At 50.0% G+C, this 26,656-nt stretch overlaps 1 protein-coding gene across 4 annotated transcripts in view; it reads right to left on the reverse strand.

The window, feature by feature from the left end:
* Positions 1-23,782, reverse strand: part of PACSIN2 (protein kinase C and casein kinase substrate in neurons 2) — a 111,745-nt gene extending 87,963 nt beyond the window's left edge. For 3 of the 4 annotated variants that reach the window (XM_008155392.3, XM_054719606.1, XM_054719605.1), the window contains exon 1: positions 23,613-23,782. The gene's annotated coding sequence lies outside the window, so the exon portion shown is untranslated. The remainder of the gene's footprint in view (positions 1-23,612) is intronic. The other variant, XM_054719608.1, reaches the window with a different exon arrangement.
* Between the last annotated feature and the right edge of the window lie 2,874 nt (positions 23,783-26,656).

Raw genomic sequence — 26,656 nt, forward strand, 5'->3', positions numbered from 1 at the left:
CAGGACAAATTAAGAAAAGTACCACCCTGACCAGTTTGGCTCAGTGGATAGAGCGTCCGCCTGCAGAATGAAGGGTCCCGGGTTTGACTGCAGTCAAGGGCACGTTGCAGTGTCCTCCCCAACCCGGGCCCTGGTCAGGGATCGTGCAGGAGGCAACCAATCGATGTGTTTCTCTCACATCGATATTTCTCTCTGTCTTTCCCTCTCTCTTCCACTCTCTCTAAAAATCAATGGAAAAATATCCTCGAGTAAGGATTAAAAAAAAACTCACATAAATAGTATCTATACCTGGCTGGTGTGGCTCAGCAGTTGAGTGTGGACCCAGGAACCAAGAGATCACTGGGCCCTAGCTGGTTTGGCTCAGTGGATAGAGTGTCAGCCTGCGGACTGAAGGGTCCCAGGTTCGATTTTGATCAAGGTCACATGCCTGGGTTGAGGGCTTGATCCCAGTGTGGGGCGTGCAGGAGGCAGCCGATCGATGATTCTCTCTCATCATTGATGTTTCTATCTCTCTCCCTCTCCCTTCCTCTCTGAAATCAATAAAAATATTTTTAAATCAATGAAAACATCCTATCTAATAAAAGAGTAATATATATGTAATATATATAACCTTTGCTACACCCACAAGCCACGCCCACCAGCCAATCAGGAGTGAGTATGCAAATTAACCCAACCAAGATAGCTGCAGCCTCTGAGCGAGCAGGAGGCTTGGGTTTCCCCAGCAATGGAGGAAGCCAAGCTCGCAGCCCTGGCCTCCGCTCAAGGCTACAAAGTTTCAATTATAGAAGATAAATCCCAGATACCAGGGCCTCCGCTTGGGTCGCTGGGGGACGTGGTTGGCCTGCAAACCACCACAGGCCCCTCGCCCAGGCTGCCCCACGCCCCAAGGGAACCCCCACCCTGATCCGGGACACCCTTCAGGGCAAACCAACTGGCCCCCACCGGTGCACCAGGCCTCTATCCTATCTAATAAAAGAGTAATATGCAAACTGACCATCACTCCAACACACAAGATGGCTTCCCCCATGTGGACACAAGATGGCCGCCACAAGATGGCCAGCAGGGGAGGGAAGTTAGGAGGGACCAGGCCTGCAGGGGAGGGCAGTTAGGGGTGACCAGGCCGGCAGAGGAGGGAAGTTGGGGGCGACTGGGCCTGCAGGGAAGGGCAGTTGGGGGGGGGGGGGCCAGGCCTACCGGGGAGAGCAGTTAGGGGGGACCAGGCCTACAGGGGAGGGCAGTTAGGGGCAATCAGGCTGGCAGGGGAGCAGTTAGGCATCAATCAGGCTGGCAGGGGAGTGATCAGGCTGATTTACTTTGCTCCTTCCCAGATGGGAGTGATCAGGCTGGCAGGCAGAAGCGGTTAGGGGCAATCAGGAAGGCAGTCAGGTGAGCAGTTGGGAGCCAGCAGTCTGGATTGTGAGAGGGATGTCTGACTGGCCCTGGTAGGATCAGGCCTAAACGGGCAGTCGGACATCTTTCAAGAGGTCCCAGATTGGAGAGGGTGCAGGCTGGGCTGAGGGACACCCCCCCCCCCAATACACGAATTTCGTGCATTGGGCCTCTAGTCTATATATATATAAAAGGCTAATGTGCAAAGTGTCCCCTCGGGAGTTCGACCAAGAGACCAGGAGTTTGATCGCTCGCTATGACGTGCGCTGACCACCAGGGGGCAGCACGGAACAAAAGAAGGCTCTGGCCAGCAGCCAGCAGCTGGAGAAGGAAGGCCCTGGCTGGCAGCCAGAAGGCCCCGATCGGCCCTGATCACTGGCCAGGCCTAGGGGGACCCTACCCATGTATGAATTTCATGCACCGGGCCTCTAGTATTTAAAGGGGAAAAAAGAAAAATGCCCAATTCAGAATTCTTATTTTCTAATCTAAAAGCCCCAGGCATCCCTGAAAGTACGCTGATGTTGATATGTGAACCTAACACAACTCTGTTCCCACCTCCCCTCTCTCCAAACTGAATCTGGAGCTAAAGTGAAAACTCACCAGCTAGGGAAAAAGCATGGTAACTGTGACCATCGGTACCTGACCTAGGACAGCTGGTTAGCTACACCTGATGCAAAGATGGCTCCGCGTGGAAAAACCACTCCCTTTACCTGGTGCTTCAGAGCATCTGGGAAGGAGCAAAGTAAACCAGAGGAAATGGAAATTAAATTCCTCTGTGCCAACAGGTTACAAAGCCTATTTGACTGTCACAAGACTAACTTAACCCGGGGCTGGACTGAGCACCTCCCCATTACAGACACAGGTCTCTTCCCCTTGGCACATCAACAATGCCATGAATTTAATAACGAACAGATTGTCAAGCCAAGCAGTGGCGACTACTTCAAAAGAGGCAGCTGCTTGCCCAGAAAAAGCAAGGGAGGGAGGTGGCTGAAAAACAAAAGTGGGGCTGATGCCTCATTATTATTCTAAGTTAAACCTAGAGGTGAATATACTGGTTTGTTTGTTCTGTGTGGTGACCAAAGGTCAGCTGGCCCTCTCCTGTCAGCTGGACGGGGTGCTCACGCCCAGGTGCTGGCTAGCTGCCCGGCTGCTCCTGATGACCTCCACACTCCCCGCTCTAGGACCAGCAGACGGGAGTGCTAGGAGACTCCATGGTGGTCCCAGACTCCCCATTCCCCTGGCTTCACTTCCCTCCAGGTTCAGACCCAGTCCTAGGGCTCAGCAGGGTTACCTTTTACTAACCAGCACCCCCAGCCCTCCACACCATCTACCAGGCATCAGCCAACCCCTCAGAAGGGCCTGCCTGGTAAAGAGAAAACCTTGCACCCAGCTTCAGCTAGCGTTAACCTGTGTCTGCTTCTCTGCTTCTGCATCATATTCTAGAGGAAGAGGTCAAGTTTTAAAAAGACCCTGAAATGTGATAAGGGCCTCCTCATCCAGAAATCACTTAGCAAACCCACATCCTCACCCCAAACTCACAGCCCTATTGCCAGTTGAGGCGATTCCACCCACTCCCATCCTCACAGTGCTCTCCCTTCACTGACGACAGGACTGACATCAGAGACAGATCCTGGCCACCTGTCTTCACCCCTCACATTACCAGTGCAAAGGACACATCAAGGTCACCTTGCCTGACCTCGCGGTCTGGCCCAAAGCAATTGTCCAGAGTCAGGCAGCTCGAGCTTTAATTTCCACGTTGACAACTCCCCTGCTCTGTAGTCTCGGTTAAGCAATTCCAAGTTGATTTCCCTTTTTCCAGAATTAATACAGAAAAAGCAAGCATTCGACAAGGGAGAGACGTGGAAAGGAATACCAGGAGCTATGCTGGGAGACTTGAAAAAAGGAAATGATAGCTAGCAAAAGAGCATTTTCCCACCAGAAAAGCAAAGGAGATCCAAACTAAGCAAAATCATGCCGCCTTCGTAAGCCACAGCCCAGCCAGAATGGTCAGCAAGTCTGGCAAACACCCCAGCTGTTTAGGAAAGAGCAGTGGCCAACCAACTGAGACATCTCAAGTGTCCATCGAGGGCAGCATTCATCTGATGACATGGAATTAAAAAGAATGGCCCTGGCATTCTTCTCCCCTTCCCGGCTGTGCTGCCGCCAGCCCAGCCCGATCCCTCGGCATCTGGGATCTTGAACCTCAGCTGTGCTTTCACACCACAGGGGCATCGGGGACCCAACACTGTTCTGAGAGGACAGGGGACAGACAGGCCCCTACGTACGTGATGGTGACAGTCTAACTGAGGGTGGAGGTAACACCCTACGTACGTGATGGTGACAGTCTAACTGAGGGTGGAGGTAACACCCTACGTACGTGATGGTGACAGTCTAACTGAGGGTGGAGGTAACACCCTACGTACGTGATGGTGACAGTCTGAGGGTGGAGGTAACACACTGAGATCCATATGGAAGCTCGACGCCTTCAGACATTCAATGGGCACCAAGGGGCAGGGAGCAACATCAGACTAAGTGCGAGGGCTGGTGACCCGAACGATAAGAAGTAGCCAGCCAGGCTCAGGACAGTCCAGGAAGTGGGAACCAGATATGCAAAGACCCTAAGAAGGGCATTTGCTATTGCATCAAACATTTGCCTTCCATCCTTTCCTACCCATGCCAGAAAACCTATCTGAAACCCAGATCTGATCTCACCTTACTCTTCTGCTTAAAAGCTTTGTCAATTCCCACTGCCTATCTAATAAAGTCCCTGAGTACCAAATTTCTTAAGTGAAGTTTATTGTATGTAAATTCTATACACCCAGAGATACACACATCTCCACTTCCTCCATGAAGCCTTCCCAGACTACCAACCCCCAGCTGTACCCACAGCCCTGTCCCCTCACACCACTCTGCCAGCTGTGGAGTCCACTTCCCTCTCAATACTTGGTTAATGAGAGAGGACATTTCTTGCAACATCTCCACCCCACACACAGACCAAGGGAGCTGTACACATCACAGCACTCAGATGAACCTCAGTGTAAAACCTTCAACTGGACTATGCAAAGATTTTAGCTATGACACCAACCAAAAAAGCACAAACCACAGAAGAACACATTCATCAGCAAAATTTTTTAAATTTCAAAGAGCAGTGTTAACAGAATAAAAAGACAAGCTACATCCTGGGAGAAAATATTTGCAAATCACATATTTGATAAAAGACTTACATCCAGAATATAGAAATCTCGAAACTAAGTACAGACAGTCCCCAACATACAATTTCTCGACTTTACGATGGTGTGAAGGTGACAGACATTCAGTAGAAATCGTACTTTGAATTTCGCATTTTGCTCTTTTCTGGGGCTAGTGATGCTCTCCAATGCAGCTGGGCAGTGGCGCGGCCTCCAGCGGCCACGAAATCACGAGAGTAAGGATCGACACTTTGCTGTGTTAGAGGATCTGCCCAACTGGAGGCTAATGTGAGTGTCCTGAGCATGGTTAAGGGGGGCTGAGCTCAGCTGTGATGTTCAGTAGGCTAGGTGTATTAAGTGCATTTCTGACTTGGGATATTTTCAATTTATAATGGGTTTATTGGGACATAACCCCATCATAAGTCAGGGAGCATCTATAATAAAATAAACTGCAACTTTTTTAAATGGGCAAATGACTTGAATAGATAGTTCATCAAGGACGATATACAGACAACAACACTCAACATCATTAGTCATTAGGGAAATGTAAATTAAAACCATAATGAGACACCACTACAGACCTACCAGAATGGCAAAGAAGAAAAAGCCTGACTATAGCCAACATTGGGGAGGATCTGGAGGAGCTGAACTCTCACACTGCTGGTGGGGATGCAAGAGGGTCCAGCACTTTAGTCCAACAAACACCGTATCATCCAGCCCTTCCACTCTTGTTATCTACCCATGAGAAATGAAAGCGTGTCTGTACAAAAGCTTGTACACAAATGTTCAAAACAGCTTCATTTGTAACAGCCCCAAACTACAAACAGCCCACTGTCCATCAAAGGCAAATGGGTGAACAAACTGTGTGTGCATGTGAGTGCGGCATAGCCATACACTGGGTTAAAGAGAATGATACGGTGGTATATGCCACAACATGGATGAATCTAAAAGTAATATTGCTGAATGAAAAAGCCAGACTAAAAAGAGCATATACTGTCTGATTCAATTTATGTAAAACTCTAGAAAAGATAAGCTAATTACAAAAAGCAGAGCAGTTGCCTGGAGTGAGGAGGAGCAGGCAGAAGGAACTATTCAAGTCAATCGGTGAAACTTTTGGGCATAATGGGTGTATTTATTATCTTGATTGTGGTGATGGTTTAACGGGCGTATTCATATGACTACACTTATCAAACTGTACACTTTAAATATGTGCAACTAACTGTTAATTATACTCAGGAAAGTTTAAAATTTTGGTGGAAAAGTATGACCACTAACTTCTTATTTTGTCAAGAAAGAAATACTCTTTAAAAACTACCAGCTCTTGCCCTGGCCAGGTGGCTCCATTGATTGGAGCATGGTCCTAGGCACCTGGGAACTGGGGAAGGGGACGGGTTCAATCCCCAGTCAGGGCATGGCGGGATGAGGGGTAGGGGGCAATGAACGTTACTCTCTCCCTCTCTCTCTCTCTGAAAGTCGAAAGGGTGTGTATCCTGGGGTGAGGATTAGGAGGGGGGGGGAAACCTACCAGACCAGCTCTTATCACCAATACTAAAAAATAAGGACACTTTAAAACTAAAAGATACAGAGCTCACAGTTTCACACTAAAAGACAACTCTTCCCAAGAAAAGGCCGTTTCTAACCTTCACACATAAGATTACACTGTCCTCAGTTTCCTCACATTGGTGACAATACCACTGCAGACCAGCTTGGTGACCCTCTGGGCTGGGGACACCGCTGAAGGCTCCACGTCCTCAGCTGCCCTGCGGTCTCCATCTCCCACCTGGCGTTCCTCCTGAGGGGTGGCACCCCAGCCCCAGCAGCACCCGGAAGCTCGTGTGCACCGTGGACACTGTGACTGGCAGTGACCACAGACACACGCCCTGCCCCTGAAGGACAAGCAGGCCCAGGAATGTGCCGGGAGCACCGCTTTGCTGTTGAAGAAGTGACCTGACCAGTTTCTAGAAGAGCCGTTCACCTCAGAGCCAGGGTACCTGTGCTTCGCTGCAAGGAAAAGTCTCATGTGTCAACGTGAACACTGCTTACTGGGAACCTTCCAGGCTAAAGTCCATGGAATAAAGCGGAAATAAAGTATGAGCTCTAAAAAGTCCACGATGTAGACTAGAATCCTTCTGATTTGGTGCCAGATGCTAACAAAATCCAAGACTTCCAGCCGCCAAGCCCTAGAGGAGACTCCAGGGAAAAGGCTCAATGCAAGTGGCGTCCTCAGCGGCTGGGTTGGCGGTGAGAACAGCTGAGCAGGGACAGGCCTGCCCTGGAACCCAGCTCCGCAGTGTCAGACAGGGAGGGACATCAGGGTACCCTGAGCAGCAGGGAGGGCATGGGACAAACACACCCAATAAATAAGCCCAGACTTGGCTATTTCAAGAAAGCAAATATACAATGACTCCGGAGCTGGACCCTGCACCCCACGTGCACTCATGGGGACACCCCGCCTGCACACCCAAGCTCCAGCTACACACACAGCCTGCACACAGCCACCACTTGGCCACCGCTCAGGCGGAGGCGTGTGCACAGGGGGCACGGTCCAACCCCAGGTGGACCACAGGGAATGCCAGGGTCTCTGTCCCTGCGCAGGGTCTAGAGGTGGAGGCACGGGTTTCAGGTAGGCACAACTCTCGGCCTCTCAGACTCCTCACCCCCCGGGGAGAGTCGCATTAGAAGAGGGCCCAGGGCGGGAGCCCCATGCGGCACATCCAGCCTTAGCACAGCCCGCCAGGGAAAGAAGCCACTAGAGCTCCCCACTCACACACACTCAGAAAACCGACAGGTTCTCTCTTGTCAGCTACGCCATCCTCCCACTCCCAATCTCCATCTTACTGGACTTCAAACGTGGACTTCCCCAACCCTGCCTCACCCCTTCAGACCGGACACTGCATTTAGAATTCCCCCTCGCCCTGTCTCAGGACCTGACTTCCCACAGCCATCATTTGGTCACACAATAAAAGAACTTCCCCTTCCCAGCCTTGGGGCTTCTCCGGACCCAAGGGCCCAGGAAGAATGACGGGGCACGGCCACGTTTTTATTAACCCTGAGCTAAACACAGTCCCACCGCGTGTCCATGATGCAAGCTGGCATTTAGTCAGGTTTCAGAGTTACTCCAAAGTGCAGTCTGTGCTTCACACGAAGCGGTGGCAAGCCTTAGAATTCTGGAAGCAGAGCTGTTAAGTTATTAAATGTAAATAAATAGTGAAGGAACGAGCAGTGGATGCCAGGAGAATGGCAGCTTGCAAACTTCCAGTCAGAATAACGATTCTGTTGTCAGGGACTGAGTCAAGATCACAAATGCTATTTCATTCCACCTTCTACAGAGGATACAACGTTTTTTAAAGCAACTTTTCAGGAAGTTACTATGTCAGCTGGGCAGTGCCTGAAAAATTAAAACAAGAAAACAACTGTCTGGTGTGGAAAAACCAGCGTGCATATAAATCTCCTCAGGCCAAGTACTGAATAATGTGCATTTCAAATGTCATTCACAAGGCAATTAGTTGGGACTGAGGATGGGAGTATGCAATTCTGCTAACAGTAAATACATATGGTATCTATAATGGCTGCCCCATCCAGGCCTGAACGCATGTTCCACTCAGGCTCCCATCCTTGACAAGGCAATTTGGTGTGACTGTCACGTAAAGATGAAATCTCTGGCTGCTAAGGGAACCAGTCTGAGGACGGAGATGGTCCAGGACAAAATGGTCAACTTAATTTTTGTTGGCATTTCCGATGATGTCTTCAGGCCGGGCTTGCTGAATTCAACACCGGGCGGCATGCTGACCCAAAGCGCCCTTCCTAACTATGTGGCCTGTCACTGAACCTCTCTGCGCCCAGCATTCCACCTGCAAAACAAAGCTGTCATACGTGTAATCATGCAAGGAAAAGCAGGGCAGCTGCACAAAATAAGCCTCAGTAAATATTAAAATTTTTTAAGTCATTATGATAATGATGTAGTCACAAACCAGTTCAAGAAGGTAAAAGCTGGAAGGGAACTGGGAGGTTGGCAATGAGCCTAGCCCCAAGCAGGCGGATGAGGGCGGCCACTCCAGCCCACCGAGGCTGGCCTTCTCTGCACGCTGCGGTAGGGGATGGCTACCATGCTCTGTCCACAGCCTCCCTCTCCCACTAGCACTTGTCCACTGTGTTCCTGCTACAATCCCACTACCCAGAACCATGCTTGGCATATAACATTCAAATGTTTGTCGAATAAATGATTGGGGACTTATGAACCTGTCAGAATTGCATGAAAAAAAATTGTGTCCAGTATGGAAGGAAGAGAATCTATTTTCATGAAACTCTGAAGGAGATCTGAGACCCAAATACAGGTCAAGAAGTAGGCTGGGTTCCACCACATGTCTCAGAGCACCAATGACCAAGGTGAGGAGAATAAGCAGAAAAATTACGGAACCAAATCTAACAAAGAGGAGAGCTTTCCTAGAAAAGGGGCTTCTTGGGCTGGCCACCATGGAATCACCACTTCTCCACGGGCAGGCCCAGCCTTCAGGTCTGTGGTTTGGATTCAGGAACATACTCTGCAATTAGAGCCCCAGGTTAAGGAGGGAGCTGGATTTGTTGAATTAAAACAAAACAAAATCACGCTGCACCACGAAGGGAAGACAGGTGAGCCAGCACCAATGCTTCCAGAGAACAAGCACCCAGCAGAACTCCTTCCAGGCCCCTCGGACGTAACCACCTTCTTGGCTCCCACAGGCACTTCAGACCTCCTGCTTCTTGAACCTGGCACGGACTGAGCTTCCAACCTGCGTCCAGTTCACAACTCAGCCCAGCCACACTGGGGACTCCATCTCCCCAACATGCCCTGATCCATGAGGCATGCAGATGGTGGACAGCAGAAGGACATACACTAACATACCAGACAGGGTTAAAAGGGCAGCAATAAACCTCCACTGAACTCTCCCCACAAAGAGAGGACTCTTAAGATCAACTCCCTCCCTAGCTCCCTAGAGGATGGTACTTTCGGCATTCAATGATAAGGAAATCATGATGACAAAAAGCTAGCTTTCAATTCAAGTTTTTTTTAATGAATTGGTATTTTATTAATCATAATCATAGTATCATTTATGTAGTATAACATATGAATAAATAGTGTGCATGTGTGTATGTACAGGGGCAGTAAAAATACCTATCTACAAGCTACGCCTGATGGCACAGCCCTGAGTGAGCAGCTCCTGTGCAATCACAGCCCAGCGTCCTGGAGAGCCAGGTCCCCACAGCAGACCACCAATGCACTGAAGGCGGAGCGTGAAGGCAGCTCTGGGTCTGAGGAGCTGTTAAGCTTCTGCGAGCCTGTTCCCTCAACTGTAAAGTGGGAATCAAAGAGGCATGTGGCAGGATGCTGGGGGCTCAGAGGCACGTCTATGGCAGCACTAAGGAAGGCTCTCTGGGCGCAATCCCCAAGTGTGGGGTATGGGGTACACAGGCACTCGACCAGTCCTCACAACAATCCTGTCTTTATCCCCATTTTAATCCTCACCCAAGGATATGTTTCCATTGATTTTTAGGGAGAGTGGAAGAGAGATGGGAAGACAGAGAGAAATATCGATGTGAGAGAAACACATCAATTGGTAGCCTCCTGTATGTGCCCCACCAGGGCCCGGGCCGGGGCGGAGCCTTCGACCAAGATATGTGCCCTTGACTAGGAATCAAATCCAGGACCCTTCGGTCTGCAGACTGATGCTCTATCCACTGAGCCAAACCAGCTACTTATCGTCATTTTAGAGGCACAGAAACTCAGGCGCAGAGAGATGCAATAACTTGCCCAGAGCTGGGTGGGATTCAAGCCCAGACAATCTGCCTGCAAGCTCCTTATATAATAACTAGTGGCCCGGTGCACAAAATTCGTGAATGGAGGGGGGGAATTCCCTCAGCCCAGCCTGCACCCTCTCCAATCGGGCACCCCTTGGGGGATGTCCGACTGCCGGTTTAGGCCCAGTCCCTGTGGCTAAACCGGCAGTCAGACATCCCTCTTGCAATCTGGGACTGCTGGCTCCTAACTGCTCACCTGCCTGCCTGCCTGCCTGATCGCCCCTAACTGCCTCTGCCTGCCTGCCTGACCGCCCCTAACTGCCCTCCCCTGCCGGCCTGATCTCGCCCCCAACTGCTCTCCCCTGCCGACCTAATCTCGCCCCCAACTGCCTCTGCCTGCCTGATCACCCCTAACTGCCCTCCCCTGCCGGCCTGATCTTGCCCCCATCAGCCCTCCCCTGCTGGCCTGATCTCGCCCCCAACTTCCCTCCCCTACAGGCCTGATCTCGCCCCCAACTGCCCTCCCCTGCTGGCCCATGTGGTTCTGATTGGTCGGTTTCTATGCCAGTCAGCATCAAAAGCTCTGCCTTCTAGGCAGCCATTGGCTCCTCACAATTCACCCAGATTTGGTTCTGATTGATTGGTTTCTATGACAGTCAGCGTCTCGGGGCCTATCTCCAGGCCTGATCAGAGAGGCGGGCTGATCAGCAGCCCCCACGAGGCCTGGAGAGAAACAGAGGTGCGGCTGCTGACGAAGCCCGGAGAGAAAGAGAGAGGCAACAGCTGATCAACAGCTGCCATGGAGGCTGCTGATCAGACCCTGCCTCTCTCTTCGGGCCTCTCTCCGGGCCTGATCCACAGCCCCCTCAGCAGTCAGTGACTGCAGGACTGACTTCCGGTGTTCGGTTGAGCATTCAGTCGGTCGTTATGGACCCTGGGTTTTTTTATATTTTAGGATGGCTAGCTGCATACACCTGCAGCACGGGGTACAGGAATGCAGCAGAGGTTTGTCCTTGTCCCATTGCTCCAAAAAGGGCCCTCCTAAGGTGAAAGCAACCTGGACCCCAGCTCAGGGCCCCAAAAGGCAGTCCCCTGGGCAAACCAAGGGACTAGGGAGCGGGCTTCACAGCCCTTGTGGATACAGGCAATTTGCCACCTCCTCCCAAGGAGGGAAAGGCCCCTCCTTCTGCCTGCCACAAGTCTAAGTGGGCAGACAGTCTTCTAAGAATGAGGCCACCTCTCCAGTCATTCTGCTAACATTAAATTTTTATAAGACACGAATTTGAAGGGTTTTTTTTTTCCTGTCTCTTTAATTATTAGCAAGAGAGCATGCTATTTTCAACTATTTCTAAATTTCATGAACCTGCAAGTTTCTGATAGAATTTGTAGACCAAAAAGCACAGGTCCAAAATAGCAATTCTGAAGATGATCACCAACTTCAGACCCACACCTGCGAGAGCAAAAAGGAAAGAAATCAAAACAAAAATAAAAGCAGCATTAAAGATAAGGTAACAAAAGATAGCCTGGAATTTTCTCCATCAACTATTTCACTCAGTTTCCATGACAGGAGACAGAGTGTAGCACCCCAATGATCCAATCAATTTTCCCGTGACTTAGGAGTGGAAAGGGCAAAGGGAAGCTAAGAGCCTGTGCCTCTGGGGTTGGTGGTTACCACCCAGCCTGGCTGAGAAGCCTACGGATGACTTGGGCCCTCTGTCCAACCCCTGTCCAAGCTTCACCACACACACAACCAACAGCTCTACCAGTTGCCTAGGCAACAGCCAACCTAGACATGTTTAGGCATCTGTGGAAACCAGGGCAAAGTACACTTTCCATACTTGTGATAAAAACAGACTGCCAAGCACAGAGCATAGCATTACTCTAAAATTTGGATTTATTGACAGAATAAATACAGCTAGAGAGGAAAAGCAGGAAGCTAGGCAACACCCAGCCGAGCCAATGCCGTTAGGCTAGCCCTACGGCGCTGGCACCAAAAACCGACTTGTGCCTGGGAAACAAAACTCTTACTATGCTTCTGGGTTGTTCGTGATTATTTCCTCTTATTTCCACCTTCTATGTAATAATGTCTTTTGTTTTGTTGTGAAGTCAGCCCTTCTTAGCTAATCAGTATAAGAGGAACCAAAAAAAGAGAGTTTTTGTCATGGTGAGGCCAGAGAACTAAAAGGGAAGTAGCCCCCATGGGAAGCAAGGGATGGGGGACTTGATAGAGAAACAGAATCCAAGGGTGAGAGCTGAGGCCCGGGCACTGCTCCTGACCTGGAGCCCTTCCTTGTCCCTGCTAAGCTCGTTTTCCTTTGCAGATCCTGGAAAATGAGCCACCAGGAAACAGGACGCCACTCACTGAGGGTGAATACCGAAGTGACAGTAGGTGAGTAAGTAAGCCAGCCTACAGTGAAAGAACAAGGTGAAGGACGCAGTGACTTCAGAACAAAAAAACACACAAACAAAACAACACTATAAACCTCCCAATGTGTTCTCTGAGTTGTGTGAACCGAGCCAGGGACATCCATGAGAGCAGCATCTACAAGGTAGTCAGGCAAAATCAGAAGAATGCCAAGATCCCCCCTCGGCCATCCCAACTGATGCATGACACGGGAGAAACCCCCTTGCACAGCCTTTCCTAATACGCAGCCTGGGAGTGAAGACGAGATACTGAGGTTCAGACTCCACAGTGACTGAGCTGCTGGTGGCAGGCATGCAGCCACAAACACTTACATCCTGGGAGTGGGGAATCATAGCTCAGGTGATTAAACAATAAAGTAGGGCCCAGCTGGGTGTGGCTCAGGGGATGCGTGTCACCCTATGAACCAAGAGGTCACAGTTCGATTTCCCGTCAGGGCACATGCCCAGGTTTCGGGCTCGATCCCTAGGAGGGGAGTGCAGGAAGCAGCCCATCAATGATTCGCTATCATTGATGTTTCTCTCCTCTCTCTCCCTCTCCCTCTCACTCTCCCTTCATCTCTGAAATCAATAAAAACATATATAATAAATAAATAAAAGTAGGAAGACTTTTCCAAAAACTTTCTTACTTAAAAAGTAAAGCATCCAATTCAAGTAAAATGATATGCAGAAACTTAGGAAGAAAATGTGACTCATGTAAGAAACTCTCACAAAAGTTTCTTATCTCACAGATACTTGGAAGTTCTAAAGTCCAAGGTATTTTAAAGAGAAAGAATTCCTCAACCAGAAAAATAAACCCACAAACAACAGAGGAGGTTTTTAAAACCCTCTAAGATGTGCAGATCCTTTAAACCAGCACTTCTGTTTCTGGGAATTTATCCCCCAAATTCCCAGGAACTTATTACACAGATGAAAAATGAAATTATAAACTGCAAATTCATCTATTATAGCAAAAAAATGTAGAAATAACCTAAAATGTCCAGCATTAGGGGAATATATTAATCTCATGACATCAACAGGATTATGCAACCATTAAGTCTTTTTTTTACTTATCTTTGTTGAAAGTATTACAGATGTCTCCCCCCCCCCGCCTTTTTATTTTCCCATTGACCCCCTCCACCCAGCATCAGCCCCTCCCAGGCCTTCACCACACTACTGTCTGTGTCCATGGGTTATGCATATATGCCTTTAAGTTCCCCCATTAATCTCTCCCACCCATCCATCCATCCATCCATCCACCCCCACACCATATAATGTTAAAAACATGAAAAATAGCCCGACTGGCATGACTCAGTGGTTCAGTGTCGACCTATGAACCAGGAGGTCACAGTTGGATTCCTAGTCAGGGCACAAGCCCGGGTTGCAGGCTCAGTCCCCCAGTGGGGGGAGTACAGGAGGCAGTCAATCAATGATTCTCTCTTATCAATGATGTTTCTAGTTCTCTCTCTTCCTTCCTCTCCAAAATCAATTTTAAAAAAATTTAATATGAAAAAATATTTAAGCAAATCTGAATAACACATTTGTAACAATATTGATCAGTGAAAAAGAGATGAGCACATGTGGTCAGACCGGGCTTCAAAGCCGCTCTCCTGCTTCCAACCTGGATGACCGGGGACTGAGCACAGATTTCACGACCTGCAGCACCCTCATGTTCTAACTAGTAACCCCGGAGGTCGACAGAGGCACTGCGCTTGTCTCGCCTCTTCTGAAGCCTGAGACAAATGTGGCAGCTATTGATTGCTTCCCTGTGTGGAAGATAAAATACAAAGAGAGTTCTTTATTCAAAAAACTCTATTTTCTATGTTGTATCTTCAACATGTAAAAGACCTAAAAGACAAGAAAGGAAGGGAATTCCTGTGACACAAAAATGAAGACGATCACCAGCACAAAAACAAACATCTGCTCTAATATACCTGCACAAATGACCGTAATTTGGTATCACAGTGTTAGCAAAATGTGAAAATCTTACACAATTTTACAAAGTGCAATGCAAACTCAATGCTCTACAGAAATGTCATTTCTCCTCTCTTGATTCATTTTAGTCGCATACGACACCTTTCCAAAGGCAGCTAGCGGAAGGTGAGACGACAGTACTCCGGAGCCAGGTCTGCACCCGGGCACGCTGCTTCCACTCACCAGTCGGGAGGCGGACAGCACAGCGGATGGACAGGTGAACAGGCGGACAAGCAGAGGCTACCTGGACTCACGCCCAGCAGCTAGGCTGTTTAGCAGCCTCTCCCTTTCTTCCCTTTATCTCCCAACTGTGTAAATTACTGCAAACTTTCAGATTATCTTAAGCAAGTTAGTTGCAGGCATAGATACCATCTTAAACAAAAGACCACATAACTTGTCTTGTTTCTGTTTCTGAGGGGTGGGGAAAAGATTAACTTTTAAAGATTACTTTCATATTTGCAGGTGAGTAAACCAGAATTCACTTATTCAAGGCAGCAAGATAAGTGAAATGATAGTGATCCTGTGAAGGTCATGCCATCTCTCAGAGCTGCCGTTTACGCATAAGGACAGTGGATTAATGCTGCCTTGTGCAAGAATTAAATGACCAGAATGTAGAGCTTCTTGTATGGTCCCTCAGACACCTCTGTATCCGGAGGTCTGTCTCAGACGGTGACCCCCACCCATGATCTGCCCCTCCCCTCGCCCAACCCCCTCATTGGCACCTGCCCAGGCTCCTGAGCCAATAAAACCCTTGCTGGTGCAGAGGTCACAATGGCTTCCTTAACTAAAACACTGTCATATCCATGCTAAAGGGCACCAGGCAGCTCCCAAACCCACTAATAGCAGGCTTGGAAGTCGAGAGGGGAGCAGAGCCTGCTCTGTGGTTTCTCTGAAGACCACAACTCACAGACTTGGCACACTCGGCTGGCGACAATGTAATTGGGTACAATGGAACACAAATGTAGTTTAAGACGTGAAAATGCTCACAAACAATGTTTGGGCATCACTGGATAATAATAAAATTGCATTCAGTGGAACAGGAAACTTCAAACACTAGCCCCAGTTTATTCTATATGTGGAAGGCCACCTGCAGGCCCCAGCAGAGCCCCATAACCAGGCTCCCTGGGAGCTCTGGGCTTGGGGCGAGGCCTGTGTGGGGTCTTGGCCCACTGACCTCAGGCAAAACCACCAATCCTCCAGTCCTCCCTCTTTTTCTCCTCTGAACAATGAAGAGGGAGCAAAGCAACAGGGCTGCTCTGAAAACAAAATGAGGGCCATGGAAAGTTCTTGGTAAACGGCAAATACCTACACAACCAAGCTGTGTATATATATTTTTTAATTACAAAGCCAAGTTGTTACTTAAATATTCACTCTAAAAGTAAAAGGGCAATGGTACAGTTTGGAAAATAAGAAACTTTCTAGACTTCTACAACCTTAACCTCATTGCTGTCCTCAAAACCCAAAGAGAATATGGCCACCCTCAGGCCCGCATCCCAACCAAGAGGAAAGAAGCCTGGAGGCGGTGAGAAGAGAGGAAGCAGGCCTTGTAGTGCTAGGAGGGAGGGTACTCCATGCAGGGCTGCAGGCCTCGCCCACATCAACAACCCTGGGACCCTGAGTCACCAAGGAAAGGTCCAAATATACTAAATAGGCCTTGGCTGGAGAAGAGAGGAACACATTTCAGAAGAATTTTCAGTAGAATTGGATAACGTAACATCAATGTTGGGGCTTTAAAAACAGTATACTGCCCAGACAGTGTGGCTCAACTGATGAGCATCAACCTATGACACCAGGAGATCACGGTTTGATTCCTGGTCGGGGCATGTTGCCCTGGTCGTGGGCTCGATCCCCAGTGGGGAGCGTGAAGGAGGGAGCCAATCAATGATTCCCTCTCATCATTGATGTTTCTCTCTCTCTCGCCCTCTTCCTTCCTCTCTGAAATCAATAAAAAATATATATTTTAGAAATAAATTTAAAAAGCACACACAAAAGCAAGCACCTGTGAAATGGCAAAACCACTCCTCAGTCACCTCCCTCAGAGTCAGCTCTCTGCAGTGCCCTGAGGGCAGTCAGAACTGCCTTCTTCAGTCCCCTCCACTCGGTACATACTCCTATTTGCTACTGTCCCAATGAAATGTGAGTGCTTCTAGGCCCGCTTCCTGACTGAGCTGCCTCTGCAGAGTGCAAAAGCCACCTGAGTCTCAGAATCCCAGCCAATGCCAGGGGCACTGAACCCTCAGTGACCAGGAAGTCCCTTCGACCCGACCCGCCTACTTCCCTTCACCCACATACACTCCCTCCAAACACTCTCAGCTCCGAGAGTGAAATTAGAATAAAAAGCACTTACTTCAACAAAGCAGCCTCACTAAAGGCATTCGGAGCTCACTACTAACAACCCTGCCACTCGATCAATATTTAAATCACAGACCAGAGGCCCCCGGCAGAGAAGGGCTGACCATAGGATGCAAGTTTCCTGGTAAGAGTAGATGCTCATAAGCACTAGCAGAGCTAAGGAAGGAGGCGCTACGGCAGGTTAACGGGCACGATCCCGGCACAGTGGCAGCAGCCTGGAGCTTACACTTCATCATGGGCCTTGCTCACTGACAGCCTCATGCCCTGATCAGCCTTCTACTTTTGGTGATTTTCTACTGCTCAATGTTCGGGATTCACTGACTGCCTTACACCTCCACCAATCCCTCTCTCTAGTGAGCAAGTCACCTCGGGAAGCTGACACATGACACCAAGCTTTATATGCCGTGTCAGTGAGGCTGTGGATGTCTGCCTCATCCTCTCCGGTAGCCTAGAAATGCACCCGAAATCAACAAAACCTTTTTCCATGCCTGGACAGTGAAGGATGGCAGCCCATCTCCTCACAGGTGTCAGACATAACTGACAAGACAGGAGGACACACACAACATGTGAGTGATACCTACTGTATACCATCCTATCACCTCCAGGTCTGAGTATTCCAAACCTCTTTATGATGGATAATTCTTTTCATCAATAATAAACCATCTAACATCTGTGAGGCTTTAGTGTTCTTTTGCATACATGAGCTCTTTATGTAGCTGAGACTCTATACTAATAAACTTCAAAAAAAAAAAAATCAGTCCTTAAAATATTCAGAATCGGCCAGAGGCCACAAGAAACCACTATTGGACAATCCTGGTCACTGGCACAACTCACCCCCAGCTCTCAGCCCACCCAGCGGCTCTCAGCCCAGGGAGGGGTCTCCAGGCTACAAGGAACATCTCTCTTCTGTGAGAACATACTTGGATGAAACAAGTAAAATATTTGGAATTTTCACTTAACATTTATTTCACAAGTTTATCAAGTGCTAAGCAATACTGAGAGGTAATCATTTTGATGTGCTCTTTAATCAATAAACATTAAACAAAGTCTGCTCAAAACACCCAAGTCTAACAAATGTGCCCCTATGGAAAATATGGCAAGAAAAAATAACAAAAACAAAGTAAGTAACCTTTTGAAGGTCAGGCAGAAAGGTGTTTAGTGATCCAAAGTCAGACAAGAAAACAGGTCTTTCAGCAGATGAACAAACAGTTTCCTCTGCAAGTGACACATTCTGGGATACGTGCACTGCCAAACATAACTCGTAAAGACAACCACCTAGGAACTAAACTAATGGAAAAAACCCAGGCTGGCCACCAGAAGCCCGGTTCTGATCCCAAGACAGTCCGATGGCTGTGTGACCCTACCAAAGTGGTGGCCCGGTTTGGTACCCTTTCTTCGTCACGAAAAGGAATATCCCTCACTACCCACGCCACTCAGAAACGTTTTAAGGACAAAAAAATGAGGTGAAAGGCTTTGGAATGTATCCTCTCTAAACACAAGTCATCATTATTATTAGCTCAAAGATGACCAGGACAACAGGATTACAGAATAGCAGAGGTGAGTGGGAGCTTAGAGGTGAGATGATCCAGTTCTTACTCTGGGTCCAGGCCTCCGAAGCTGTCCCCGTGTGTTTTCTGGAGAAAAGTCCATAGTTATCAGTTTCTCAAAAAGTTAAGAACCTCTAAGCCCCTGATTTTACGAATGAAAACTGAGACCCACGAGAATGTGACTTTCCTGGGCCTCAGGTCAGTCGGGGAAAGGTGGACCAGCCCAGGGCTTCCCGTCTCCATCCATGCCCCTCCCACTCTACCACTCCACAGGTCTAGGAAGGAAAATGGTCACATAAACCTTATAGCCAGAGTATGTTACACAAACCACTGAACAGGGGCTTTCTAAAGTCACTGCAAAGTTTCTTTTTTTGAAGTTCTACTAGACTTATTAAGAGAGTATACTACTCTTCCTTCCATTAAAAAATAATAATCTTATAACATAAAATTTAGAGAATACAGAAGTACCCAAGCCCATGTAGATTAACAAAATAATTACACTAATTTTATTCATCTTTCCACTTGTTTTCTTCCTAAGCATTATTTTTTAAATATATTTTTATTGATTTCAGAGAGGGAGAGAAAGAGAGAGATAGAAATATCAATCATGCCCTAGCTGGTTTGGCTCAGTGGATAGAGCGTCGGCCTGCAGACTGAAGGGTCCCAGGTTCAACTCCAGACAAGGGCACATGCCCAGGTTGTGAGCTCGATCACCAGTAGGGGTTGTGCAGGAGGCAGCCAATCAATGATTCTCTCTCATCATTGATGTTTCTATCTCTCTCTCCCTCTCCCTTCCTATCTGAAATCAATAAAAATATTAAATTTAAAAAAAAAACACATCAATCATGAGAGAAAATCATCAATCGGCTGCCTCCTGCATGCCCCCTATTGGGGATCAAGCCACAACCCGGGCATGTGCCCTGACAGGAAATCAAAACCTGACCTCCTGGTTCATAGGCCAAAGCTCAACCACTGAAGAACGCCAGCCTGGCTCTTTCTAAGCATCATAACAATAATATATATTATTATGTAATGTTGAAACATGCTTTCTACCTAAAAATATAATAAAGTTTATTTTTCAATTACAGTTGACATTCAATATTATTTTATTGAATGGGTAGCTCAGTTGGTTAGAGTATAATCCTGATATACCGGTACCCGGTCAAGGCACGTGCAAGAATAAGTGGCACTACAAATTTATGTTTCTCTCCCCACCCCGATTCCCTTCCTTTCCTCTCTAAAATAAATAAATCAAATTTTAAATTTGTAATATAAAAACTAGTATTTTATATTAGTTTCAGGTTATAACAAAGTTTCTATCATTTTCCTTCTTAAGGCTTCTTTCTGAGGTTTTTGCTAGTTGAGTCTGTACTTTATTCATTTCTATATTCTCATTCAGTCTAGTTCAGTGCCTGGAGACAGGAAATACTCAGATAATTTTTAATATTGAAAATTTTAACACATTAAGTTTATACAATGTTACATGTCAAATACTTTTTAATTTTTATATTTTTTTGTTAATCTTCACCCAAGGATATTTTTCCCATTGATTTTTAGAGAGAGTAGAAGGGAGGAGAGAGAGAGAAACATCGATGTGAGAGAGACACATCGATATGAGAGAGATACATCAATTGGTTGCTTCCCACGAGCGCCCCAATCAGGGCCGGGGATCCAGCCCTCAAATGAGATACATGCCCCTTAGACCAGAATCAAACCCGAGACCCTTCAGTCCTCAGGCCAATGCTCTATCCACTGAGCCAAACCAAGTAGGGCTCAATTTCTTTAAAAAAAAAATGTTTTTATTTATTTTAGAGAGAGGGGAAAGGAAAGGGAGAGAAAGATAGCAACATTGATGAAACATGAACATTGATCAGCTACCTCCTGCTGGGGATCGAGACCACAACCTGGGCATGAGCCCTGACCAGGAAAAGAACTGGGGCCTCCTGATGTGCAACCACTGAACCACACTGGCTGGGCTCCTTTTCAATTTTTAAAAATAAAGATTTTATTCTAGGAAACAAAATAAAAAGACTACATGGTGCTCTCTGTTTTATTAAGCAAACATAAATGTACAATTATGGGAATAAATGCAAGTCATTACATAATTAAAGGAGATTCTTGTTCTTAAGGTGTTTTTTATCAAAATACCAAAAAACTTATGCTCCTAAATGGCAACTGTTCTTCAAATAGTTACCTTTAGAACTACACATATGCCAAGAATGCTGCAGTGCACAGAATACTCTGAGACTACTTCTTTTCAGACTGTCGCCAATCACCAGACAGAGCCTCATTATCTGCAGGAATTCCTTAGTCCCAGTAATAAATACTAAAGAAATTCCTACAAAGCCATCCCAGGGGCCACCACTGGACCAATCAGGAGACAGGATTCGGGCACTGATGGTGCTTCCAGGTATGTGAAGGATCACTGCCAGGGCCAGAAAGAAAGGTAGCTACCTGTGGAATGTAAACTGACGTCATAAGTAAGGCATTACTGCCTTCAGGTATGCAGCTGCAGTTCCAAACAATCTAATTGGAAAAAAACTGAACCAGCACTCTCACTCATGGGAAGGTGGTCATTACCCCCATAATCTACAGGGCAGCCTCCACAATCCACCTTACAACCTGATGGCAGATAAGGCAGGCCCAAGTGAGCTGGGGCGTTCACGGGAGGGTGGCCAGAGAGCATTTGGTAAATGCTAGCAGGATCTCCAAACACACGGTGCCATTATTATCATCATTAAGGAACCTATGCAACCTTTTTGATATTCCATAACATCCTGCAACAGCAGATGACCCCAGCAGAAGCAGGAAGCCTGAACATCTTGCTTCTTAACTCAGTCGGTACGGAAATTGAAGTGAATAGAGAAGAAACAAAAAGATTAAGGACAAAGGAACCTCAGGTCCCACCCAAAAATTGGCCAGGCCATCAGAGATCTGGACTTGGCATCCAGGACTAGGGAAAGCCAACTTTATTTCCCAGAAGGAGAATGTGTTCAAAACCCAGATATTGTCGTTTACAAATGCATACTTTGATTATTTCAGTATTATGACCTCTTATACATTTGAGACTAAAAGTAATGAAGTTCCGCCCTGGCCGGCTTGGCTCAGTGGATAGAGTGGCAGCCTGCGGACTGAAGGGTCCCAGGTTCGATTCCAGCCAAGGGCACATGCCTGGGTTTCGGGCTCGATCCCCAGTAGGGAGTGTGCAGAAGGCAGCCAATCAATGATTCTCTCTCATCATTGATGTTTCAATCACTCTCCTTCTCCCTTCCTCTCTGAAATCAATAAAGAAATATATTTTTAAAAATAAAAATAAATAAAAGTAATGAAGTTTCCAGTTCCCAAACAGCATGAGCTAAGAATGCCATTTCCATTCAAATGAGTGTTTATTCTTCTCCGAAAAAGTGAGTAGAGTGCAGATCTAATCAACGCATCTCCTCTGTGTTGTTACTTTCCCAAGTAATAAATATCACCGGCCTAAGGGCCAGTTTCTTAAAAGATTCCAGACAATTGTCCAAAGAAAAACACACCACAGGAAAGTATGTTTCTGCTGCAGTGGCCTCCTATCTCAGCTGGCACAACCTCACCAAGGAGATGGCCAAACGCTAACATTATAAATTGAAATGCACACAGACGAGAGTTTCCCGTGTGAGTCAAGAGAAACCCAAGTTGCCATGCCCGCCACCACCCCCTTGGGTGCCTCTGCAGGGAGGCTGCAGGCAGGCGAGTGGTCAAGCGGAATAAGAACGTTTGGGGCAAGAACGGGAGGGCTGCCCCTCCAGGGCACCCACCTGGCCCGGGGCTCCAGCCCCTCCGGCCCAGGAGGATTCCATCAGAACGTCAGCATATCGGGCTGGCTGCGGAGGAGGAACCGGAGAGAGGAGGAGGAAGGGGCGAGCTGGCCCCTCGATGCTCCCAGGACAGCCAGGGAGTGTTTGGTAAACAGGGTAACGAGTAGCCCTGGAGATGCGGAGCAGCCTCCCCTCCGGAACCACAAAAACGCAGGGCCGTTCGGGGAAAGGGAAAAGGCAAGATCCAGGAATGGCGCGCGCACACCTGAAGGCCCCTGCCCCCCGCCCGGCCCGCCGAGCGGCATCCTCCCAGGCTGCAGCCGCGCGGGCCCCCAGGAGAGCGCACCGCGGGCCGCCCGGGCCGGCTGCGTCTCCCAAGAAAGTCGGCGGCGCGGAGACCCAATGAACCGCTCCAAGGAAGCGGCAGAAATCCCAAATTCGCCCATCGCCGACCTCCCCCGAGGCCAGGCAGGCTCCGGAACCCCCGCGGGGGAGGAGGGCGCTCGCGCGTCGGTGAAGCAGCGGCGGTCTGGGCAGACGGCACCCCGCTCCGGGCTCCCCGGCCGCCCCGAAGCCCTCGGACCTGGAACGAGGAAGGGCTTGGCCCCCGCCCCACGGAGCCGGGAGAGGGGCGGGGGGGGGGGGGGAGGAAAAGAGGACGGTCCTCCCAGCGCCCAAATAAGCGCATCCGCATATGTGTCCCGCCGGCCCCTCCGCCCCTCCCTCCAGGCCACCCTCGGACCGCGCCGAGCCCCTACCCGGCGGCTCCCGGCCACGCCTCTCCCGCGGCGTCTCCCCCGGACGCCGGCGCCTCCGCTGCGAACCGATGGACCCGGCTGCCCTCCGACCGTGGCCCCCTCCTCCCCCTCGGACCCCGCGGGCTCGGCTCCCGCACTCCTCTCCCCCGTCAGCCCCAGCCCGCGCCCCGCCGGCTGCCCCCTCCCTCGGGCCCCCCCACCTCCTCCGGGCCCCCGGACAGACGTCTTCTCGGCGCCCCCTCCGCTTCGGCCCCGAACACACCCCTCCCACCGCGACAGGAAGTTCCCGCGCGGGCAGCGCGGGCCCGGGAGGTGCGGGCAGCGACCCCAGAGGCTGCCCTTGGCGCGCGGCGCGGGGCCTGACAGGGCGAGGGCCCGGCCGCCGACCAGCGCCCGCGTCCGCCCGCGCCTCCCCAACCGCCGGCGCGCGCCCCTCACCTCGGCCGCCGCTCGCCTCTCGACCGGCCGCGCACCCCGCTCCGGCAGCGACGGCGTCTCCGGCTCCGGCTCCGGCTCCGGCTCCGGCTGCGGCCAGGATCCCGCCCTCGCTCCCGCTGCGCTGCCCGGCCCAGCCCTGACCCGCCGCCGCCACTACTTCTGCCGCCAGCGCCGAGCGCACCTCCTCCTCCGCGTCCGCTGTGCTCGTCCCATTGGCTGCTGGGCGCCGGGCCCCACCCCACAGCCCCTTAGGCGCATCTGATTGGTCCAGGGGCAAGCCGAGGAGGCACGCCCCCTCGCGCGCAAAAGGGACCTCCCCTGGGCGCCTTTGGCGGCTTCCTCTGTCAATCAAAGGAGCAGGGCTACTTAAGCGGCTGAGAAGGTTGCCGGGGTCATTCTAGCCCAGTGACTCCCAGGATGTGGTCCGCAGAGCTCGCTAGTGGAGCCCGAGTTTTTCGGGTTTGGGGAGGCCACCAGGATGGGGGGCGAGGCAGGGCAACACCGCATCTGACTGGGAGTTCAAGGAAGTCTTTCTGAAAGTCTCCTTTCTGAAAGCGTCATCAGGGCTCCCTCAGAGGCACACTGCTAGAGTGTGTTCCACTTCAACCGGCTTGGGGGGGGGGGGGGGGGGGGCGGGCTGGAGGGGAGAAGGTGGTGTACAAAGCCCAAGGGAGGGTTTCCGGTACTGACACCAGGTAACTTTGGGGGGAGTGGCCCCAACTAAAGAGAGTAGATGACAGAGCCAGGATCAGAACCCCAGGTCTGCTTGACGCCAGGCCGGCACTGGTTCCACATCACCACCTTGGAAATAATCATGAGGACAGTGTAGCAAGATACGGGGAAATGCTAAACAAAAACGTTAAAAGAAACAGCCGGTACAAAATGCAGAATGGTGGGAGCCCTAAAACTGCTACTCCTGTGCCTCGGACAGGGACAGGACGAGAGGCCACGAGAAACAGTGGTCGGTCCCTTTCCAAACTGTTCTGTGCTTATGATAATATTTGAGAAAGAAAGTGGGGGGGAGGGTACCCCCATGTTGTGCCGGGGCAAGCCAATGCCAAGGAGTCCCTGCCATTCTCCAGGACTCAGCCCAAAGGGGCCAACTCCCACCCAAAACACCTCCGGGGCATGAGTGCCGAACCCAGTCATCAGAGTCTCCCAGCCCCCGGGGACCTGGGTAAGGCCCACGCCTTGTGAAGATCCAGTCCTTCCCGAGGTCTCTGAACACCGTCCGCCTCCCCTGCCTCAGTGCTCCTGCTCCTCCCCGCACACGCACGGGTCCTCGGCATGTCACCTTCTCCATCGTCACCTTCTGCCACACCTCACGCAAATCCCCCCACCCCACGCCTGGAACTGCCAGCTCCCAGCAGTCCCTGCAGACCGGATGCTGACCTCCTGGCCCAAGAGGTCACCACCCAGTCAATGCACCTCTGTGTCCATCGGTGACGCAGGGATAGCCCTCCTCGCAGGGTTGGGGTGAGGAGCCATGGGGCAAGCAGGTGGAAGCGGGGAGGGCCCCTCTGGGAGCACAGGCCCAGCAGGGGCGTGCTCATTACCGGGGCGGCTAACCTGAGGCCACACTTTGTCAGCTGCCATTCTGCTCCTCTTTCCCACAAATGTGTCCATTTCCTGGGTCTGGAACCAAGGCCTGCGTCAGTCTCTATTGGCCATTCCCACTGACCAGCCAGGATAGCAGCCCAGGTTAGAGCATCCTTTCACAGAGAACAGAACATTCTCCAAAAAATAGAAGCATCCAGACAGTGGTGCTGCTGGTAAACACCCTCGTACAGTGGTACACATGCTTCTTCCAAGAAAACAAAGATCTCCCCTGGCTGGCTTGGCTCAGTGGATAGAGCGTCGGCCTGCAGACTGAAGGGTCCTGGGTTCGATTCCGGTCAAGGGCATGTACCTTGGTTGTGGGCATATCCCCAGTGGGGGGTGTGCAGGAGGCAGCTGGTCGATGTTTCTCTCTCATCGATGTTTCTAGCTCTCTGTCCCTCTCTCTTCCTCTCTGTGAAAAATCAATAAAATATATTTTAAAAAAAAAAGAAAACAAAGATCTGCCCTGGCTGGCTTGGCTCAGTGGATAGAGCGTTGGCCTGCGGACTGAAGGGTCCTGGGTTCGATTCCGGTCAAGGGCACATGCCCGGGTTGCAGGCTCGATCCCCAGTAGGGGGCGTGCAGGAGGCAGCTGGTCAATGATTCTCCCTCATCATTGATGTTTCTATCTCTCTCTCCCTCTCCCGTCCTCTCTGAAATCAATAAAAATATATTTTAAGGAGAAAGAAAGAGAGAGAAAAAAAGAAAACAAAGATCTAAGTTTGTTCCAGACTCGATAAATTCCAATGCGCAAGGCAGGGGGTGGCAGCGAGGGTTCAGGGAGGGATGAACCCGGGTCCTGCTTGTGCTCCTGGGAAGACCCTGCAGGGCACAGAGCCTAGAAGAGACACAGGGGGGACCTCAGGGGGTGGGCAACAACATGGAAGGCAGTGAAGTCTCACCTCGCCTGGGTGGGTGGGAGTCATGAGCGAAGGCCCAGAGGCAAGAAATCCGGCCCGAGGAGGGAGAGGGTTCTGCTTGGCCAGAGTATTGCAGACTGGAGGGGAGGTTAGGGGAAACCTGTGGGGAAGGCGGCTGAGCAGCAAGTAGCTGTGCCGTGCTGGCAAGTTGCTTCACCCCCAGGCCTCAATTCTTTCACCTGTAAAATGGGAATAATCGCAGAATCTAGTGCTGAGGGAAAGTGTGCGGATTCTTGAGGTCACAGGCCCAGTCTGTGGTTGTTGAGAGTGTGCGAGGGCTCATACACGTTTTGTGAAAGTGCTCTTTAAAAAAATTGTGATAAAAAAAGAAGAAAGACCAAAGAACACGTGCTGCGCACCAGTGATATTTCACGGACACCGAAGTGTTAACCGTCGAGGCCAAAGACACACATCTCGAGATACACGGGAGTGAACCTGTCACCGGCCAACGTTGCGTAAAGATCTGACTTCCTGGCAGATGTGTCGTTGATTAGGAAGCAGTTACCCGGCCTTCCTTGCTTTGTT

Source organism: Eptesicus fuscus, chromosome 7, assembly GCF_027574615.1.
Source record: "Eptesicus fuscus isolate TK198812 chromosome 7, DD_ASM_mEF_20220401, whole genome shotgun sequence".
Lineage (NCBI taxonomy): Eukaryota > Metazoa > Chordata > Mammalia > Chiroptera > Vespertilionidae > Eptesicus > Eptesicus fuscus.